The sequence below is a fragment of the Eubalaena glacialis genome, chromosome 1, assembly GCF_028564815.1.
Source record: "Eubalaena glacialis isolate mEubGla1 chromosome 1, mEubGla1.1.hap2.+ XY, whole genome shotgun sequence".
NCBI lineage: Eukaryota > Metazoa > Chordata > Mammalia > Artiodactyla > Balaenidae > Eubalaena > Eubalaena glacialis.
The window spans coordinates 178788626-178806536 of record NC_083716.1 but is presented as its reverse complement, the minus strand read 5'-3'; positions in this window follow the sequence as shown (position 1 = coordinate 178806536).

The window sequence follows — 17911 nt, the reverse complement described above, 5'->3', positions numbered from 1 at the left end:
AGCAAACCTTTTCTGTAAAGGAACTGTTAGTTACTATAGATTGAATTGTGTCCTCCCAAAATTCATATGTTGAAGTCCTAACCCACAATATGATGCTATTTGAATATAGGGCTTTGGGAAGTAATTAGGCTTAGATGAGGTCATGACAATAGGGCCCTTATGATGGGTGTAGTGTCCTATAAAAAGAGACACCAGAGAGCTTGCTATCTCTCTCTCCCTCTCCTCCATGGGAGGACACAGCAGGAAGGCAGCCGTCTGCAGCCCAAGGAGAGAGCTCTCCCCAGAAATCAACCAATGCTGGCACCTTGATCTTGGATTTCTAGTCTCCAAGACTGTGAGAAAATAAATTTCTGTTGTTTAAGACACTCAGTCTATGGTATTTTATTGTGGCAGCCTGAGCTAAGACATTAGTAAATATTTCAGGCTTTGTGGGTCACATAGTCTTTGTCACTATTCAATTCCGCCACTGTAGCATGAAAGCAGCTATAAGACAATATGTAAACAAATGAGTGTTCCTGGGCTCCAATGACATTTTATTTATGGATTCTGAAGTTTGAATTTCATATAATTTTTATGGGTCAGGCAATATCATTCTTTTTAAAAAAATTTTATCCAATATTTTAAAATGTAACAATTTTCCTTGACTTTCGGGCCATACAAAAGTAAGTGGCAGGTCAATTTGCTGAGCTCTGCAAAAACATTCCTTTTGTGCTTAAAGGACCTACTGTTGGTGTCTGATTTGCAACTAGGAGCCCTGACTAATACATTTAGCCTATGCCTGTTTCAGAGAAGTTTATTCTTAAGCCACTGAGATAGACAAACATCCATTCTGCTTTTCTTCAACTGCCAGAGAAGAATTTTCTACATAAACCTCCATGGGTCACCTGCTGCAATTTTTAGCAACCCATAGACTCCTTGCACTGTCTAATATATTCCCAGCATCTCTTCACGAGAAAGGATTTTAAATAGTTTTTTGTTTCCCCTCTCCTACAGATCACCCTGCTCTGGAGAGCCCTTGCTCATCTGAGTGAGCTATTTGTTTTGTTGTCATCTGAACCACATGACTGTGGAGAGACACAGCTCAGCAGCCATAGCCGTAGCTCAGCCTCTCTATAGCTGACAGGAAAGATATGTGAAATAAGACACACAGAGATGGCAATAAAATCAAGGAGGCTGCAAGATGAGAGCAGGTCACTCCCCGGACTCATTTGTAAGGTAGGTTTAGGAAACTGTACCACACTCGTCTGGAAGCTCAAACTGACCAAAGTCATTGACATTTAGAGTCTGTCCCTTTTTTTCCAGGCACTTCACTACAAGACTCAGACTCTGTTTGCGTTTTCAAATAGAGTACCTCGCCTAATAAAAATATGATGCTTAGCAACAGAAATGGATTACAACTATATTTAGCCAAACGAAAGCTGTATAAAAATATGCTGGACAGTATGATTGACACAATTGGCAATTCCTCTTGTCCTTTACTGACAGTATCACCTGGTTTATATGCTGACGTGGAAGAGCCTCCTCAGTCTGAGGTGATTTGATTTGTCAGGGGAACAGTAGGAAGGCAGAGGCTTAGACAAGAAGGCTTCTCTTTCTGCCTTTTCCTATGTTACAGGTTTGGAATTTATAGAATTCCTGCCTACCTTAGGTACTCTCTCTACCTTTGAATATTGGATCTTCAATTTTACTTTTGAAATTATAATAATTCAGTAATTGGAAAAGAAAGCAAGTGAGTGTTATTTGGGGACCTGGAAGAAGGTACCTAAGAATGAGAGAAAAAGTGGACTCTCCAAACTTCAACAGTGACAGGTTGTGTTGATTGTATGATGCAGTGAGAATGGGACTTTACCTCTGTGGTTTTCCTCTCCAAAACCCATAACCCCAGTGTAAACATGAGAAAAACACTGGGCAAATCTCATTTGAGGAACATTCTACAAAATGCCTGACCAGTCCTCCTCAGAAGGTCTTTAAAACTAGGAAAGACTGAGAAACTGTCAGAGCCAAGAAGGGCCTAAGGAGACATAACAACTAAATATAATGTGGTGTCCTGGATGGGATCCTGGAACAGAAAAAGGACATTAGAGGAAAACTGAGGAAAGCAGAATAAACTATGGACTTTGGTTTATAACAATATATCAATTTTGATTTATTAATTGTAACAAATATACTATACTAATGTAGGATGCTAACAATAGGGGAAATTGGGTGTGGGGTATATGGGAACTCTGTACTATCGTCACAATAATTCTGTAAATCTAATACTGTTTTAAACTAAAAGCTTTATTAAAAAGAAAAAATTCAACTTTCCCTTTTGCTAGACTTACTCCCCAGCCTTCCACAGATGACCAGAGACAGCATTTGCTCTCTACATTGTGCTCAATTTGCAGTTTATTTTCTGCGGCTGGGTGATAGAGGAAATAAAGGATCAGCTACACATTTTTAAACTAATTTAGACAAAAACGGGAATTAAAGCAGTACACAAAAAAATAACTTCCCAAAGCATTTTGTTTTTTGTCCGTGTGAATAGAACATAATCTGTGAGAAACTCCAAGATGGAATCCGACCGTTTGTTTTTAACACAACAGCTGAACTCTCAGTGGTTTCCTGCAATAACTACAATCATTGCCTATAGACAGCACCTCTTCCAAATTAAGGAACGTTCCTTGACGTTCTCATTAAACGCGTACGACTGTTTGGGAGTTGATATCCTGGGAGCTCTGATTGTTCAAGTTACTCTTTACAGAGTTGAGTTTTATATAAAGCAGAAGCATTAGGGGGAAACTGAAATGTATTCTGCAAGGTAGGTTTGTTTAAGTATGTTATTCAGTACAAATATCTCCTTTGGTCGTTTTATTAGAGAAAGCCTTTCTGATGACTACTCCAAGACTGTGTTTTTAGCAGTAATTGCTCCCCTTAAGACAACCTCACAGAGGTCATTCTTAAATACAGAAAATTGATGATTGATTATCTTGTCACTGCCTTTCCCAATCGACCACAGTCTAAGCCAGCCATAGGAAAAGGAGGACTCTTTTGAGATGTCTTTTTAGCAGCAGAAGACAGTGAGGGACCTGAAAGCCCTTTCTGCTGCCTTCAGGTCCTATTTTGAGTTCAGGGGCTGCCTTGACAGAAGCAGCTGCCTCAAGTCATTTTGATGCTGGTCTTTACCTTTCTGCTCTTTATATGAATTGAGTTCTGATACTGGACCTTTCTCTCTGATTTCCTTTTGCTTTCACAATAAAGATTTAGTAAAGAAAAAAGAGAAAGATCTGGGACTGGGTTTTAGCATTCTCAGCTTTGCCATTAAGTGGATCTGTTACTTGGGCAGAGCACTCTGGTTCTCTGTGCCTCAGTTTCCTAAGCTGTAAAATTGGATTCGTAATATGTGCACCAATTATTGAAGTGTTACAGTGAGGGTCAATGATCATAATAGATGTCAACATTCTTTTTAAGGTTTAAAATTCAGGATAGAATCCTATTTAAATACTTAAGAGAACTACTCAGAATTTCAAAGTGCCCTTCAAACCCCCTAAAATAGCAGTTTACCTGTGACTGAGGTGTCAGAGCTACAATTTGGTCACAAGTTTCACACAACAAAAACTAATTCTGGCTGATTTAAGAGAAAAAAAAATTTTTTTAAGGGAGTGTGTGAGAAAGAAATTTTTTGAAACAATATTGAGCAACTCCCACAAATGAAAAATGGGTAAGAATAAGGAGGGCAGGAAGCAGCCAGGACCATGACTAAAACCATGTCACCAAAGGCTGCCCCCCCAACTGATGTTGCTGCTGGTGCCACCGTCCCCTGCAAAAAAAAAGTGGGGGGGACTCTCACTTTTGGGTCACTGAGGCAGGTATTTCTCATTGGCTTTACCCATACTGTGGCACAACCTTCCAATATGGAAGCTGGGTAATAAGCATTTGGCATTTTCTGCCTCTACAGTGAGAAGTAGGCACTGTTTCCCATTGAGACTCATTCCATAACATTCATTCCCCAAACAGAGGAGAGAATTTCAGATGCTGAGTATAAACATCGATGACAATAAATATCTCTTATGTGGGATTTTTAAGGGGAGATGTTTGACTACCTGATGTTGGAGAAACTACAAATACACATCCAGCAGAACTGGCCTATAACCTGGGTATGTTCCCAGTGCTCCTGTCTGTGGCCTCTTATCCTTTAAATAGCCTATTCTATTATTTTTTTAATTGAAGTATAGTTAATTTACAATGTTGTGTTAGTTTCTGGTGTACAGCAAGCTAACAGATTCTGTTATACATATATATATATTCTTTTTCATATTCTTTTCCATTATAGTTTATTACAAGATATTGAATATAGTTTCCTGTGCTATACAATAGGACCTTGTTGTTTGTTTATTTTATACACGATAGCTTGCATCTGCCAATCCCAAACTCCTAATTTATCCCTCCCCCTGCCCCCAAATTTCCCCTGTGGTAACTGTAAGTTTGTTTTCTATGTCTGTGAGTCTGTTTCTATTTTGTAAATAAGTTCATTTGTATCATATTTTAGATTCCACATATGAGTGATATCATATCACTTAGTATGATAGTCTCTAGATCCATCCATGTTGCTGCAAATGGCATTATTTCATCCTTTTTTTATGGCCGAGTAATATTCCTCTGTGTGTGCGTGTGTGTGTGTGTGTGTGTGCGTAGAGAGAGAGAGAGAATGTATAAAGATGGATATATATATCTATCTGTATATCACATCTTTATCCATTCATCTGTTGGTGGACATTTAGGTGGCTTCCATGTCTTGGCTATTGTAAATAGTGCTGCAGTGAACATTGGGGTGCATGTATCTTTTTGAATTAGCATTTTCTCCTGATATATGCCCAGGAGTGGGATTGCTGGATCATATAGCAACTCTATTTTTAGTTTTTGAGGAACTTCCATACTGCTTTCCATAGTGGCTGCACCAATTTACATTCTCCCCAACAGTGTAGGAGGGTTCCCTTTTCTCCACACCCTCTTCAGCATTTATTATTTGTAGACTTTTTAATGATGGCCATTCTGACCGGCATGAGGTGATACCTCACTGTAGTTTTGATTTGCATTTCTCTAATAATTAGCGAAGTTGAGCATATTTTCATGTGCTTATTGGCCATCTAAATAGTCTATTTTTTTTTTTTTTGGCTGTGTTGGGTCTAGTTGCAGCAAGCGGGGGCCACTCTTCATCACGGTGCGCGGGCCTTTCACTATCGCGGCCTCTCTTGTTGCGGGGCACAGGCTCCAGACGCGCAGGCTCAGTAGTTGTGGCTCACGGGCCTAGTTGCTCCGTGGCATGTGGGATCTTCCCAGACCAGGGCTCGAACCCGTGTCCCCTGCATTGGCAGGCAGATTGTCAACCACTGTGCCACCAGGGAAGCCCTAAATAGTCTATTTTTATTAGCTTTAGTTTTCTCAAACTAAAGTTTTCTCTTTCTCAAACTTGTTCTTGCTAAAACCCAAAACCCACTTCTGACTTCCAACGAGGTCATAGCCACTTGCCCCCCTAAGTCATAACTTGGGGCACAACCCAGAACTGAGGCTGTAAGAGGAAAAAATAAACCATACAACAATATATACCTCTACCATACTCCATAACATTAGCAAAGAGCTGATTTTTCAGCTAGGATGTAAGTGGCCCAAATTATTAGGATGGGGTAGGCTTTTATATGAACTCTTTTTTTTTTAACAAATTTATTTATTTATTTATTTATTTATGGCTGTGTTGTGTCTTCATTGCTGTGCACAGGCTTTTCTCTAGTTGCGGCGAGCGGGGGCTACTCTCTGTTTCGGTGCGCAGGCTTCTCACTGTGGTGGCTTCTCTTGTTGCAGAGCACGGGCTCTAGGCGCGAGGGCTTCAGCAGTTGTGGCACACAGCTTAGTTGCTCTGCGGCATGTGGGATCTTCTTGGGCCAGGGCTCGAACCCGTGTCCCCTGCATTAGCAGGCAGATTCTTAACCACTGGGCCACCAGGGAAGTCCTATATGAACTCTTAAAGTTATTCTTTCAAGTTTTGGAAATGTTGGTTATTTTCATGATCAGAAATGTTCCCTAAACAGTTTGTGAAGGCATTCTCCTGATGGTGCCTATGAGTGCCAATTAAAATTTTAAAAGCTTCTTTTCACATTTTAATTTGATGAATATAAAACTTAAACCCTGATCTGAAAATGAGAAAGAACTTATCATATCAAAGTTTTTAAAGAATGCCCCAAATTATCGAGATACTCACTGGGGTGATAAGGCTAAGTGACTAGTGGGATATTCAGAATCAAGACAGCAGGGAATTGGAAGGCCTCCTCATCTTCCAGTGGATTTGCCAGCCCTCTCTTTGCTTTTACGCAACAAGAAGAGACTATGAGGTATGTGCTGCAAAAGTTATTTTCAGAGCTGTTAGGATTTAATCACTTCACTGTTTTTAACCGGAAGAACCTTTTATTTCTTTTACTACATTGGAACAAATGTTTAAAAGGAAAGATCAGACAATCCCTGACTTAGAATAATTAACTTAAAGCACTTACTCCTTCCCTTCCTATGTTATCATTACTGCCCTTCGACAGGCTGCACAGAGATGAACTCTCTCATTCACTCGTGCACTCTTCGGGTACTTGTTAGGTACCTATTTTGTGCCTGGCACCATGCTAGGGAGTGGAAAATTTGACATGAAGCCAAAAAAGCTTGATCCTCAGGGACTCACAATTTCATGGACCTCTTCCAGGGGTACACCTAGCAATATATTCACTGGTTATGTATTTTTGCAAAATTTGGAAAAGTAAAATATTTTAACCACAATTGGTTAAGACTATTATCTCTTTCCAATCTGACATCCCTTCTGTCATAAGTTTTCCTTGTGTCTGATGGCCTTGGAGAGTCTGTGGTCATTTCAGGGATTCAACTAAGGGAAGTTAAGTTAGGAACACATTTTGTTTGAGTTTAGTGGTAAAAATTCATGTAGTTGGCAGTCATTTCTGTGAATAGTTAAGTTATTGCTGGCCATGCCAGCATGGGAATGGCTGGTAGGTATACTCCTACCCTTCATTGTGCCAACTCACCTTCTGCTGTGACCTGAATGTGCAGAGCCATTGATGATACACTGGTTAATATGAGTATGGTCAATTCAAAGAATATTTAAGATTATTCACTGCACAGCATAACTTGAAATGCCCTGAAATCTTACAGCCCACATATGAAAGAAACTTGGTAGAGGTTTTCCCAAATTTGACGACATTCCTATAAATGCATTTATGACTTAACCAATAATGAGTTGAGAAACTGAAAGAAGCTTTTTTAAATGATCAATAATAGAAAACATGTTGATCAACCACACTAGGGAAAAGCATGAACTGTCTTTCTAATCACTATAGAAAATGAACTTATAAATTGTTGTCACAAGAAAGAAGTAATCAAAGAGTACAAGTCAAAAAAGTAGGAAAAATTGTATTATAGAGATGTGTCAAGCAGTTAATAAATAAAAATATTTTATTTTTATAAATTTGGTGGTATTTATCAGCTTTTAATATATGTAATTTGTTGTGATTTCTTCTCACCTAATTTTGTGTTCCTTTGAAGAATCTTCTCTTCCCCAAATTGTATAAGTTTTATGCCCATAGAACTTAGATTTGCCTAAGATATGTAGCTTTGGGAATGCAGATGCTTTAAAGCCCAATTCAGTCTTCCAGTTGCTCACAGTCTAGTGGGTCAGACGGACAGGTAAACAAGCAGTTCATCATAGTGATACAAGTGCTGCAAGGTGGCATCATCTGATCAGTTGGGAGAAAATGGATCCTGTCTTAGTTCTATAACAAAGTACCGTAAACTGGGTGGTTTATAAAGAACAGACATTTATTTCTCACAGTTCTGGTATCTGGAAGTCTAAGATCAGGGTGCCAGCACGGTCAGGTCCTGGTAAGAACCCTTTCCTGGGTTGCACACTGGCGACTTCTCATTGTAATCTCACATGGTGGAAAGAGAAAGCTCTGGTCCTTTCATCTTCTTATAAGGTCACTAATCCTATTCATGAGGATAGCACTCTCATGACCTAATTACTTCCCGAAGACCTCATCTCCAAATGCCATTACATTGGGGGATTACAATTTCAACATTTGAATTTTGAGGGGACACAAACCTTGCATACATCCATGCATGTTTTTTTCTGACAACAAATGTGTGGTTTCTTTCCAACAACAAATATGTCATTCCAACACCAATTCTCCAATTCTCCCACACCAACTGAGTATCCTGCAATTTCACTCAATTCTGACACTATCCAGAGATAGTGCAGACCCAAGTTAAGGGCTTAGTACCTCAAACCATCCCCACTTCAGATGCCAGTCCCAAGTCCCTGGTCCCCAGACTACCTGCACTTACGTCTGACTTGGCTACAAACTCAGGGATTCCCATTACCCTCCCTTGGGTATGATAATTTGCTAGAGCAATTCATAGAACTTAGGAAAAAGCTTTACTTTTGTTTATTGCTTTATTGTAAAGGATGCAACTCAGGAACAGCCACATGTAAGTGATCCATAGGGGAAGGTATTGGAAGTAGGGTTGGGGTTGGTGCAGAGTTTTCATGCCTTCCTTCTCAGCACATCTGAGTTACCAACCTGGAATTTCTGAATCTCAATGTTCAAGAGTTTTTACTGAAGTTTCATTAAGTAGGCAAGATTAATTAAACCATTGGCCATTGGTGATTGAACTCAATCTCCAGCCCCCATCCCCTCCCTGGAGGGAAGGGTTTGCTGAAAGTTGCAACCCACTAATACTTGTTTGGGCTTTCTGAAACTATCTAGGGGCCCCACCCTGAGTCATCTCATTAGTACAGACTCTGATATGTGTGAAAGGGGCGCCTTAGGAACAACAAAAGACTCCTATCACTCAGGAAATTTCCCAGCGTTTTAGGAGCTCTGTGCCAGAAACTGGGGACAAGGTCCGAACATATATTTTTATTATACCACAATCCAACACAATTAATTTGATTTATAAAGCTAGGAAGTTAGACAATGAAACAAACTTTCCTGAGCCAGGTACCCAAAACTCTCCTGAAATATCCCGTAAAGTTGCTTTCCCAAAAAGCTTTCTCAAAATCTCCTTTAGAAATTATTCATTTGCCTCAAGGTGTAATGATCCTTCAATTTTTGCTTTGCTACAGCAAAAATAGGGAACAAATTATGAAGAATATTAAAAAAGACTATTTGTAGTGTGTTTATATGTTATTATCATGAAAATTGAAGTTGGATGTGATGAATTCCTATTTGGATTACATATATTTTTGAAAACTATACATTCTTCAGCATTAAATATATAAGTTATTGACTGTGAAGTGTGAGCTTGCTATCCCATATTTGTAAGATAGAAGAAATGGAGTCTCTGGTTGATTTTTAAGTTTTCTACTAGTTTCTCACTTGTTAACATTTTAATGAATTCCTAATGAAACAGGAGGAAAGGGAGCAGGGCACAACCTTTAAAAGAATGACACAGCCCTTGAGGATACGACATAACTAGTTAGAATTGATTAGGCCCAAGATGGCAGAAGATTCGACTTCCAGTGGACCTTAAGCTTCGTTATAAGCTCATTGTAATGCCTTAACATATGCTAAATGACACACCCACAGGCACCATGACAGTTCCGAGGCTGACTATAAAAGGCCAAAAATTGGGTGGTGGCTCAATTCCTGGAAATCCCTGCCCCTCCCCTGAAGTAGTTGGAATATTTCTCCCACTCGTTAACCTATGAAATTACCCAGCCCATAAAAAGTAACCAACCCATATTTTGAGGCCTCTTGCCTTCTGAGATGGCCCACACTCTGTCTGTGAAGTGTGTTTCTCCCAGGGCCATTCTCACCTTTGAGACAGACCGTATTCTGTCTATTGAATGTATATCTCTCACATAAATCCAATTCTTACCTATCACTTTATCTCTCACTGAATTCTTTCTGCAACCAGACATAAAGAACCTGAGCTTCATTAAGTCCTGAAACCAGGTGTGTGATATCAATTAAAAGATAGTGGGTTCAAGTCCCAATCTGAGTTGTGCAGTTTCACTACCATTCATTAAATCATGGGCTTCAGGCCCTTAGTCAGATGCTTCATCGCCTTCCTATGGGGAAAGGAGAAAATCAGATTCAATTTACATCAGTTTTATTAATAGCACCATTTTTGAGAAGATAAATCAAGTGAGGTGTATGGACTAGCTATGCCTATGCCTTCATCATAGATAACTTAATTTTTAAATGGTTCTATTCTGTTAAGAAGTATTTAAAGTGTTTTGATTAAACTAAAAACTCTCTTTGAAGATGCAGGCTGGCCAGAGCAGATTGTAAAACTGCAGGGTTTAGCAAAGAAGTCACTTAAACCAACTGAGAGGTAATGAAGGAGGAAGTTAATTGAGTGAATTAGTAACTTGGTTACTAGGGAAAATGTTTCCTGTTAAAAGGAAACAAAGTGGTTAGACACAGACTTTGGACAGCCCAGGAGAGTAAAGGGGTTCAAAACATGCCACCCCAAAATATGCCACTTTGGCATGGGGATTATTTTTAGCTGAAGGCCCAGCAATCTCAGGAAAGCTTTTTAAATGCCCCCCCCTCCCTTAACTACCTAAAAGTAAGTGTAAATTTCTCCATTTGTAGGAGGAAAATCTACATTTATAAAGGAAATTTTCATTAGAAAGGGTAACCGGACCAGGAAGAGAATTACTACCAGAAATAACTTTTTCACCTGAGTGGCTTATTTGCATAACAATGCATTCATTATTTACCATGTATTTCCTCCTCTCACCTTCCCAGAAATTGCCTCACCCCCTCCACCACCTAGAAGCCCCAAACCCCTGTCTCTTTCCTCAGCTCAGGAAGGTATGTGTCTTAATTGTCTGGCTGCTTTTTTTAATTGAAGTATTGTTGATTTACAATGTTGTGTTAGTTTCAGGTGTACAGCAAAGTGACTCAGTTATATATGCATGTATATATATATATACACACACACATATGTATATACTCTTCTTCAGATGCTTTTGAAAGAAGCTGCCTTTTGAGCCTCATACTTTTGTGAAGCTCCTTTGCCCATAATTTAAAAAATGTCTTCCTCCTGTTAATCTGTCTTATGTCAATTTAATTCTTAGACCAGCCACAGAACCTACAAGGGTAGAAAGGAAATTTTTTCCTCCCCTATAAGAACATGATTTTTTTCTGAGCAGAAAGAAGAAAGAGCAAGGAAAGGAGATATTAGAGAAAGATTGATGCAATTTAAAGACATGGAAGTCATACTATTCAAAATTCTGAATTAGCATATGCAAAAGGAGAAACACCGTGATGTCTATTATGATTTTTAAAGAGTGATTTTTTCATAGCATGCCATGGGCCTGAAAGCTTTAAAACTGAGGCGGGGGGTGGGGGGGGGAGGTTTTTCTGAAAAGTAAATGAGAAAAATCAAGATTTTGTTAAGGAATGGCTGTTAATGACATAGTAACAAAATTTTGTATCTGAATTTATTTGACTACTTTTAAAGTTTGCTTAATTTTGTATAGTATCTAAAATATGTTTACATATTTGTAACCAGTGTTTCTGTTTAGTAAAGTGTTTAAGAATGCTGTCTTCAAAGACAGCTGAGACTGGATTTTAATTAAGGCTGGCAACCTAAATTCTCTGAGCCTCAGTTTCTTTTTTTATAAAAGTGGAATAATAATTGATAGTGGCTTGCTGAGAGGATTAAGTAATGAAAGGCTTGACAATGTCTGGTCAGTCAGGATACCCAAATAAGAATTGGTTTATGCCCAAGCCTTTGAACAAGTAACCATTATCCAGTAGCTCTCTATAAGACTGATTGTCAGAGCACAGCTATCCCTTTGTCCCATCAAGTGTCATGGAATCATAGAAAGTCTAGAGGTCACCTCATCCATTCTCCCCACCAAGGCAGGAATCTGTTCTGCAATATCCACCCCTTGCACCTGAACATGTCTACTTTGGAGAAGTCACTAATTAGTACAGTGGCCCATCTTGTTTTAGAGTGACTCTATCAGGAAATGTTACCTAACAGTCAGCCAAAATCTGCCCCTCACTTCTACTCTTGGGTCTTTGTTCTGCCACCTGGAATTCGCACAGTCAGCCACTTCCTTATTTCAAGTCAGCAAATTACCCTGCCCCCGCTGCCATAGGCCTTCCCTTTCCCAGGCTCTTTTCCCCCCAGTCCCACTGCTGCATTTTGGGGTCCATGAATAGAAGGAAGAGCTTCATGGGGAGGGTACTTCTGAGCATAGCAATTTAAAGAGAGGATCTTTTGCAATTTTTTGTTTAGGGTCAGGATAGAGAGCATAATTTAAACTGACACAATGGCTATTCACTTTATCAATCATCTGTTACACAATAAAATCAGAACAGAGCTGCTCTTTTCTCTGAGAAAGTGTCAGCTGAGGAGGATAGAGACTCCTCTTGCCATTGACCTAGACTTCACTATAGAAATCAAAGAATGTTGGGTTCTTCAGTCAAGTAAATCCTAATCAGGAGCATGGGAAAATAGAGCAGAAACTGGTCACTTTGTTACTGAGGGACCAAGAAAACAGTGGATGAATGGGGCCCATAGTGTGTGTGTGTGTGTGTGTGTGTGTGTGTGTGTCCTCTCTCCTCTCCTCTCTCTTTGTCTTACCCACTTAGAAGAGGTCTTTTGGTAGAGAAAAGCATCAAGATTTAGAGCACATGAGAGTTTGGGTTTGCAAATGATTTAACCTTGTCTTCTTTTATAGCCCTCTCTGGTGGTTGTGTTTTCCAGGGTCTGATTTTAATAATAATAGCTACCATTTACCAACCACTTACTATGAGGTAAGGAATTGTTCTAAGCAACTGAGCATATTAACTCATTCAATCCTCAAAGCAACCACTGGGGGAGAGACTATTATTATAATCAGTTTATAGATGAAAGAAATAGAAGAGGGAATGGTTGAGTATCCTGCACAAGATTGAATAGCTAGTAAAGGGCCAAATGAAGCTTCAACTCTAGAACCTGCATGCTGTCCATTATGTAGTATCCTCTTCCCTGTAAAGCAGAATGTTTTTCTCTAAGCCGTAGACTAACAAAATTACCAAATGATTTTGACAAGCTGTACTGCCTTTCATGGAAGGGGATAAGCTATCCAACAAAATCTATGCTATGTCAGAATCTTCTGTTGGTATTCAGTTTGTTTATGAAACAACCATAAAGTGAGCTGAATGGCCCTGAGTCTCATTTTTTTTTTTTTTTAAAATAATCTCTCACTGATCTTCATTTTATTGTTCCATGTCCTTTTTTTTTTTTAATTAATTAATTAATTAATTAATTTTTGGCTGTGTTGGGTCTTCGTCTCTGTGTGAGGGCTTTCTCTAGTTGCGGCAAGTGGGGGCCACTCTTCATCGCGGTGCGCGGGCCTCTCACTATCGCGGCCTCTCTTGTTGCGGAGCACAGGCTCCAGACGCGCAGGCTCAGTAGTTGTGGCTCACGGGCCTAATTGCTCCGCAGCATGTGGGATCTTCCCAGACCAGGGCTCGAACCCGTGTTCCCTGCATTGGCAGGCAGATTCTCAACCACTAGGCCACCAGGGAAGCCCCAAGAGTCTCATTTTTTGATTGCTGAAAGAAATTGCTTAAGGAACAGTTACCCTGAAACACTCTTAAAATTGCATGTCTCTTCAAGGTCAAGTAAGGCAATCTTTATTCTTGGACCCCAGACTCAGCACATTATGGGGTTCGCAAGACATTCCAGTAAGATACCTTTGCCACTTCTCAATTTATTGCCTCTCAGCTCCAAATTCACTGTTCATTGCCTGCTCTACAAAAATGAAGCTGAGCCCTTTATGTTTCCTTTGCCAATTGACGTGATGTTAAGCTTTGTCGTTAGGGGCTGCTGGAGAGACACTTCAGGAAGAAGATGTTTTTCTTACTGGCTCCTGTGTGGCTTGCAGCAGGCTCCTGCAGTGTAGGTGGTTTCTCTGGCAACCAGCGATAGGTGAGTTTTCTCTAGAACTGGGCTACTGCAGTGGGTGGTGGTCAGCAGTACCCAGTAGCAGGCAGTTTCCCTTGGCACTCCACTCGGAATGTTTTGTAGTGGAATGCCTCCAGCAAGATACCTCTCCTTTAGAAACTTTTCTGAGGAAGGTGTATTTCCAGCAAGTTGCCCTAACATGGCACCACAGGGACTTCTCTGCCATTCAGTTGAGTCATACACCCCACCCACTTGAACAAGGTCTGGCTCTCAGCCTAGAGGGGCTGGCAGACTCTTCCATGATTACTCTAACTCAGCCCTAGGGGTAGTGGCTGCTCCATTACATCTGCTATTCCTATATTATCTAGAATTCTCCTTACCTCTTACTTACATTCCCTCATTACTCTGATCCTCTATTATGGTTAATAATTCTTTATATTAAGCTTCCTCTTTTCAAATTACTGTATGGTTTCTGCCTCCTGATTGGACCTTGACTGATACAGTGCCTCTGTTGTATAATTTGAATGTTGATCCTCCTCAGCTATATAGTTTAGATAACTAAAAGACTCTGTTTAGTCAGGATTCTTCTTGTTGCAATTAAGAATAATCTAATTCAAATTAACTTAAATAAAAAAGAGTTTATTGGTCCAAAACACCAAACCTCAAAAAAAGACAGAAATGAGGGGTTCAGTGAATCAAACACTACCATGTCTCTGTCTCTGTCCTTCTTTCTTTCTTCCTTTTCTGCTTCTTTCTTTCTTTCTTTTTCTTTCTTTCTTTCTTTTTCTTTCTTTCTTTCTTTCTTTCTTTCTTTCTTTCTTTCTTTCTTTCTTTCTTTCTTTCTTTCTTTCTTTCTTTCTTTCTTTCTTTCTTTCTTTCTTCCTTCCTTCCTTCCTTCCTTCCTTCCTTTCTTTTTAATTGAAGTATAGTTAATTTACAATGTTGTGTTAGTTTCAACTGTACAGCAAAGTGATTCAGTTTTATATATATATATATATATATATATATATTCATTTTCAGATTCTTTTCCATTATAGGTTATTACAAGATATTGAGTATAGTTCCCTGTGTTATACAGTAGGTCCTTGTTGTTTATCTATTTTACATAGTAGTGTGTATATGTTAATCCCAAACTCCTAATTTATCTCCCCAAACCCTCAGCTCTCCCCTTTGGTAACCATAAGTTTGTCTTCTTTGTCTGTAAGTCCATTTCTGTTTTGTAAATAAGTTCATTTGTATCATTTTTTTTAGATTCCACACATACGACATCATATGATATTTGTCTTTCTCTGTCTGACTTACTTCACTTAATATGATAATCTCTAGGTGCATCAGTGTTGCTGCAAATGGCATTGTTTCATTCTTTTTTATGGCTGAGTAATATTCCATTGTATATATATATATACCACATCTTCTTATCTATTCATCTGTCAGTGGACATTTAGGTTGCTTCCATGTCTTGGCTATTGTAAATATTGCTTCTATGAACATTGGGGTGCATGTACCATTTCGAATTAGAGTTTTCTCCAGATATATGCCCAGGAGTGGGATTGCAGGATCATATGGTAACTCTATTTTTAGTTTTTTTAAGGCACCTCCGTACTATTCTCCATAGTGGCTGCACCAATTTACATTCTCACCAACAGTGTAGGAGTGTTCATTTTTCTGTCCTTCTTTCTTTCTCTTTCCCTCTTTCCACCCCAAACCTTGCTTCTATTTTTTTCTGCATGTGACCTCATCGCTTCAGGACAGCTATAACTATTTCTGTAAGATGATACAGAAAAACCCGAACAAAAATTTTGGCCAACCTAATATCATCTAGAATCATGGCTGCATTTGTGTCTAGGCTTTATAATTCTGTATGTGACTCCCACCCTAACCCTCAAAAAAATGATTATTTTCTTCCATCTCCAGTTAGAAGAATCTTGAGGAAGACACTTGACCTAGACTGAGCCATGTGCCCATCATAGACCAATCGCTATGGCCATCCTGAGTCACATGCTCAGTTCTGTGGCCAGAGAAGTAGGTACAGTGATTAGCAATGGCCAAAAGATTCACTTGTTTGGAGTGGTGAAAATTTTGATTTTTTTTTTTTTTTTTTAAGAAAAGGGGGGACTTCCCTGGTGGTCCAGTGGTAAAGAATCCGCTTTCCAATGCAGGGGACGTGGGTTCAATCCCTGGTTGGGGAACTAAGATCCCACATGCCACGGGGCAACTAAGCCCACGTGTGCCACAACTACAGCTTGCGCGCCTCAACGAGAGAGCCCTGCCGCAAACTACAGAGCCCACGTGCTCTGGAGCCCCCGCACCACAACTAGAGAGAGAAAACCTGCACGCCACAACTGGGGAGAAGCCAGCATGCTGCAAGGAAGAGCCCACACACCACAACGAAAAAGATCCCACACGCCTCAGTGAAGATCCTGCGTGCCGCAAGTAAGCCCCAACGCATTCAAAAAAAAAAAGAAGAAAAAGAAAATAAATAATAAAAAAAAGAAAAGGGATGATGTTTTGAGCAGACAGAACTGTAGTTTTTTAAGATATAGGCGCAAGCTTCATGAACTGAAAAAGAGAAAGTATTTCTGGTTAAAAACAAAATGTCATTCATAGCTCTTTGGTGATTAAATAATGATAGTCACTTTTTAAACCAATTGACCAAGGTAACAATTGTTAGCACATTTCCCCAGTCCAACAAGACTTAAGCGTGGCAAGTATTATTGGTTACCTATCGACAGCCAGTCCCTCCCATATTGCTTACCACTAGAGCCCTGATTTGGTTCAGCCTTACCATGACCATGTACTCGGTGAAGGAGGCCCTCTCCAGCCCCAAAGAATGAGCCTCTGTTAGCAAAATCCATTCTGGAAACCCCATTTTTCTTGCCATTGATTGTTTAGGAATGGGTGTGTGAGGCACTTCTGGCAAATGATGTGTGAAAGAAACTTTTCTGGGATGAGTGGTAGCTTCTAGGAGAGAGGAAAAACTGCCCTTTCTTGATGTCTCTCATTTGCTGTATGAGGGGAAGATTTCTGAAGATGAGGCAGCCATCTCAGAACTATGATGAGACGAGCAAGGGGACAAAACCCAACACACTGGGGATGGAGCAAGAACACAGGGAAAGCGCCAGCCTTTAATGACACTCCTGAGCTCTTAAATTAACCAACCTGTAAATCACTCTATTTCCAGAATTCCTATGTGGAAAAATTAATTCCTTACTGTCTAGCCACCTTTAGTTGGGTTTTCTGTTATATACAACAAAAAAACATTAGAATTAAAACCTGAGACATCTCTTACCATCAGCTTTATATCAGGAAATATCATATTTGATTGGGAAGTCAGATCCCTTTATCTTATGAAGAAATAAGAATTGAAATATTAAGAGTAAAAAAATCAGCTAGAGTACCTCTAACCTCAGAATCACCCAATATCATTGGGTCAACTCCCACACACAGTCTGATGTCCACACAGATTTAGATCCAATCCATATAAGGCAAATGTGCCTCTCTTTACAAGTGGATACAGCCTTTAAAAGACAAAGAAAAAAAAATCCCCCTTTTCAAAGCAATGTCATTTACCAGAGAGACAGACACAGACATTTGAAATCCCTTATAGCCTTCACAGCCCATGTGGGCATCTCTCATTTGGAATGCCATCTGCTGAGCTCTTCCAAAACTGTTCTCAACAGGTAATTCTATCTGTGAGGAATACATTCAACTGACATGCAGCTATTTGGTTTCTCTCAACAGGAATGAAGGATATATATATATATATATATATATATATATATATATATACCCCACATTGATATCTTCCTTTTATAGTTTTTTCTGTACTACACAGTTTAGCCCTTAAATGTATTCTGATTCTTTAATTCTTACCTTTTTAAAATGTCTCTTCTTGTTATAAAGATTACAATTTCCTAGGAGGCAACATAGTAGGGGAAATGTGTGCTTTGGTCTCAGAATCATAGCT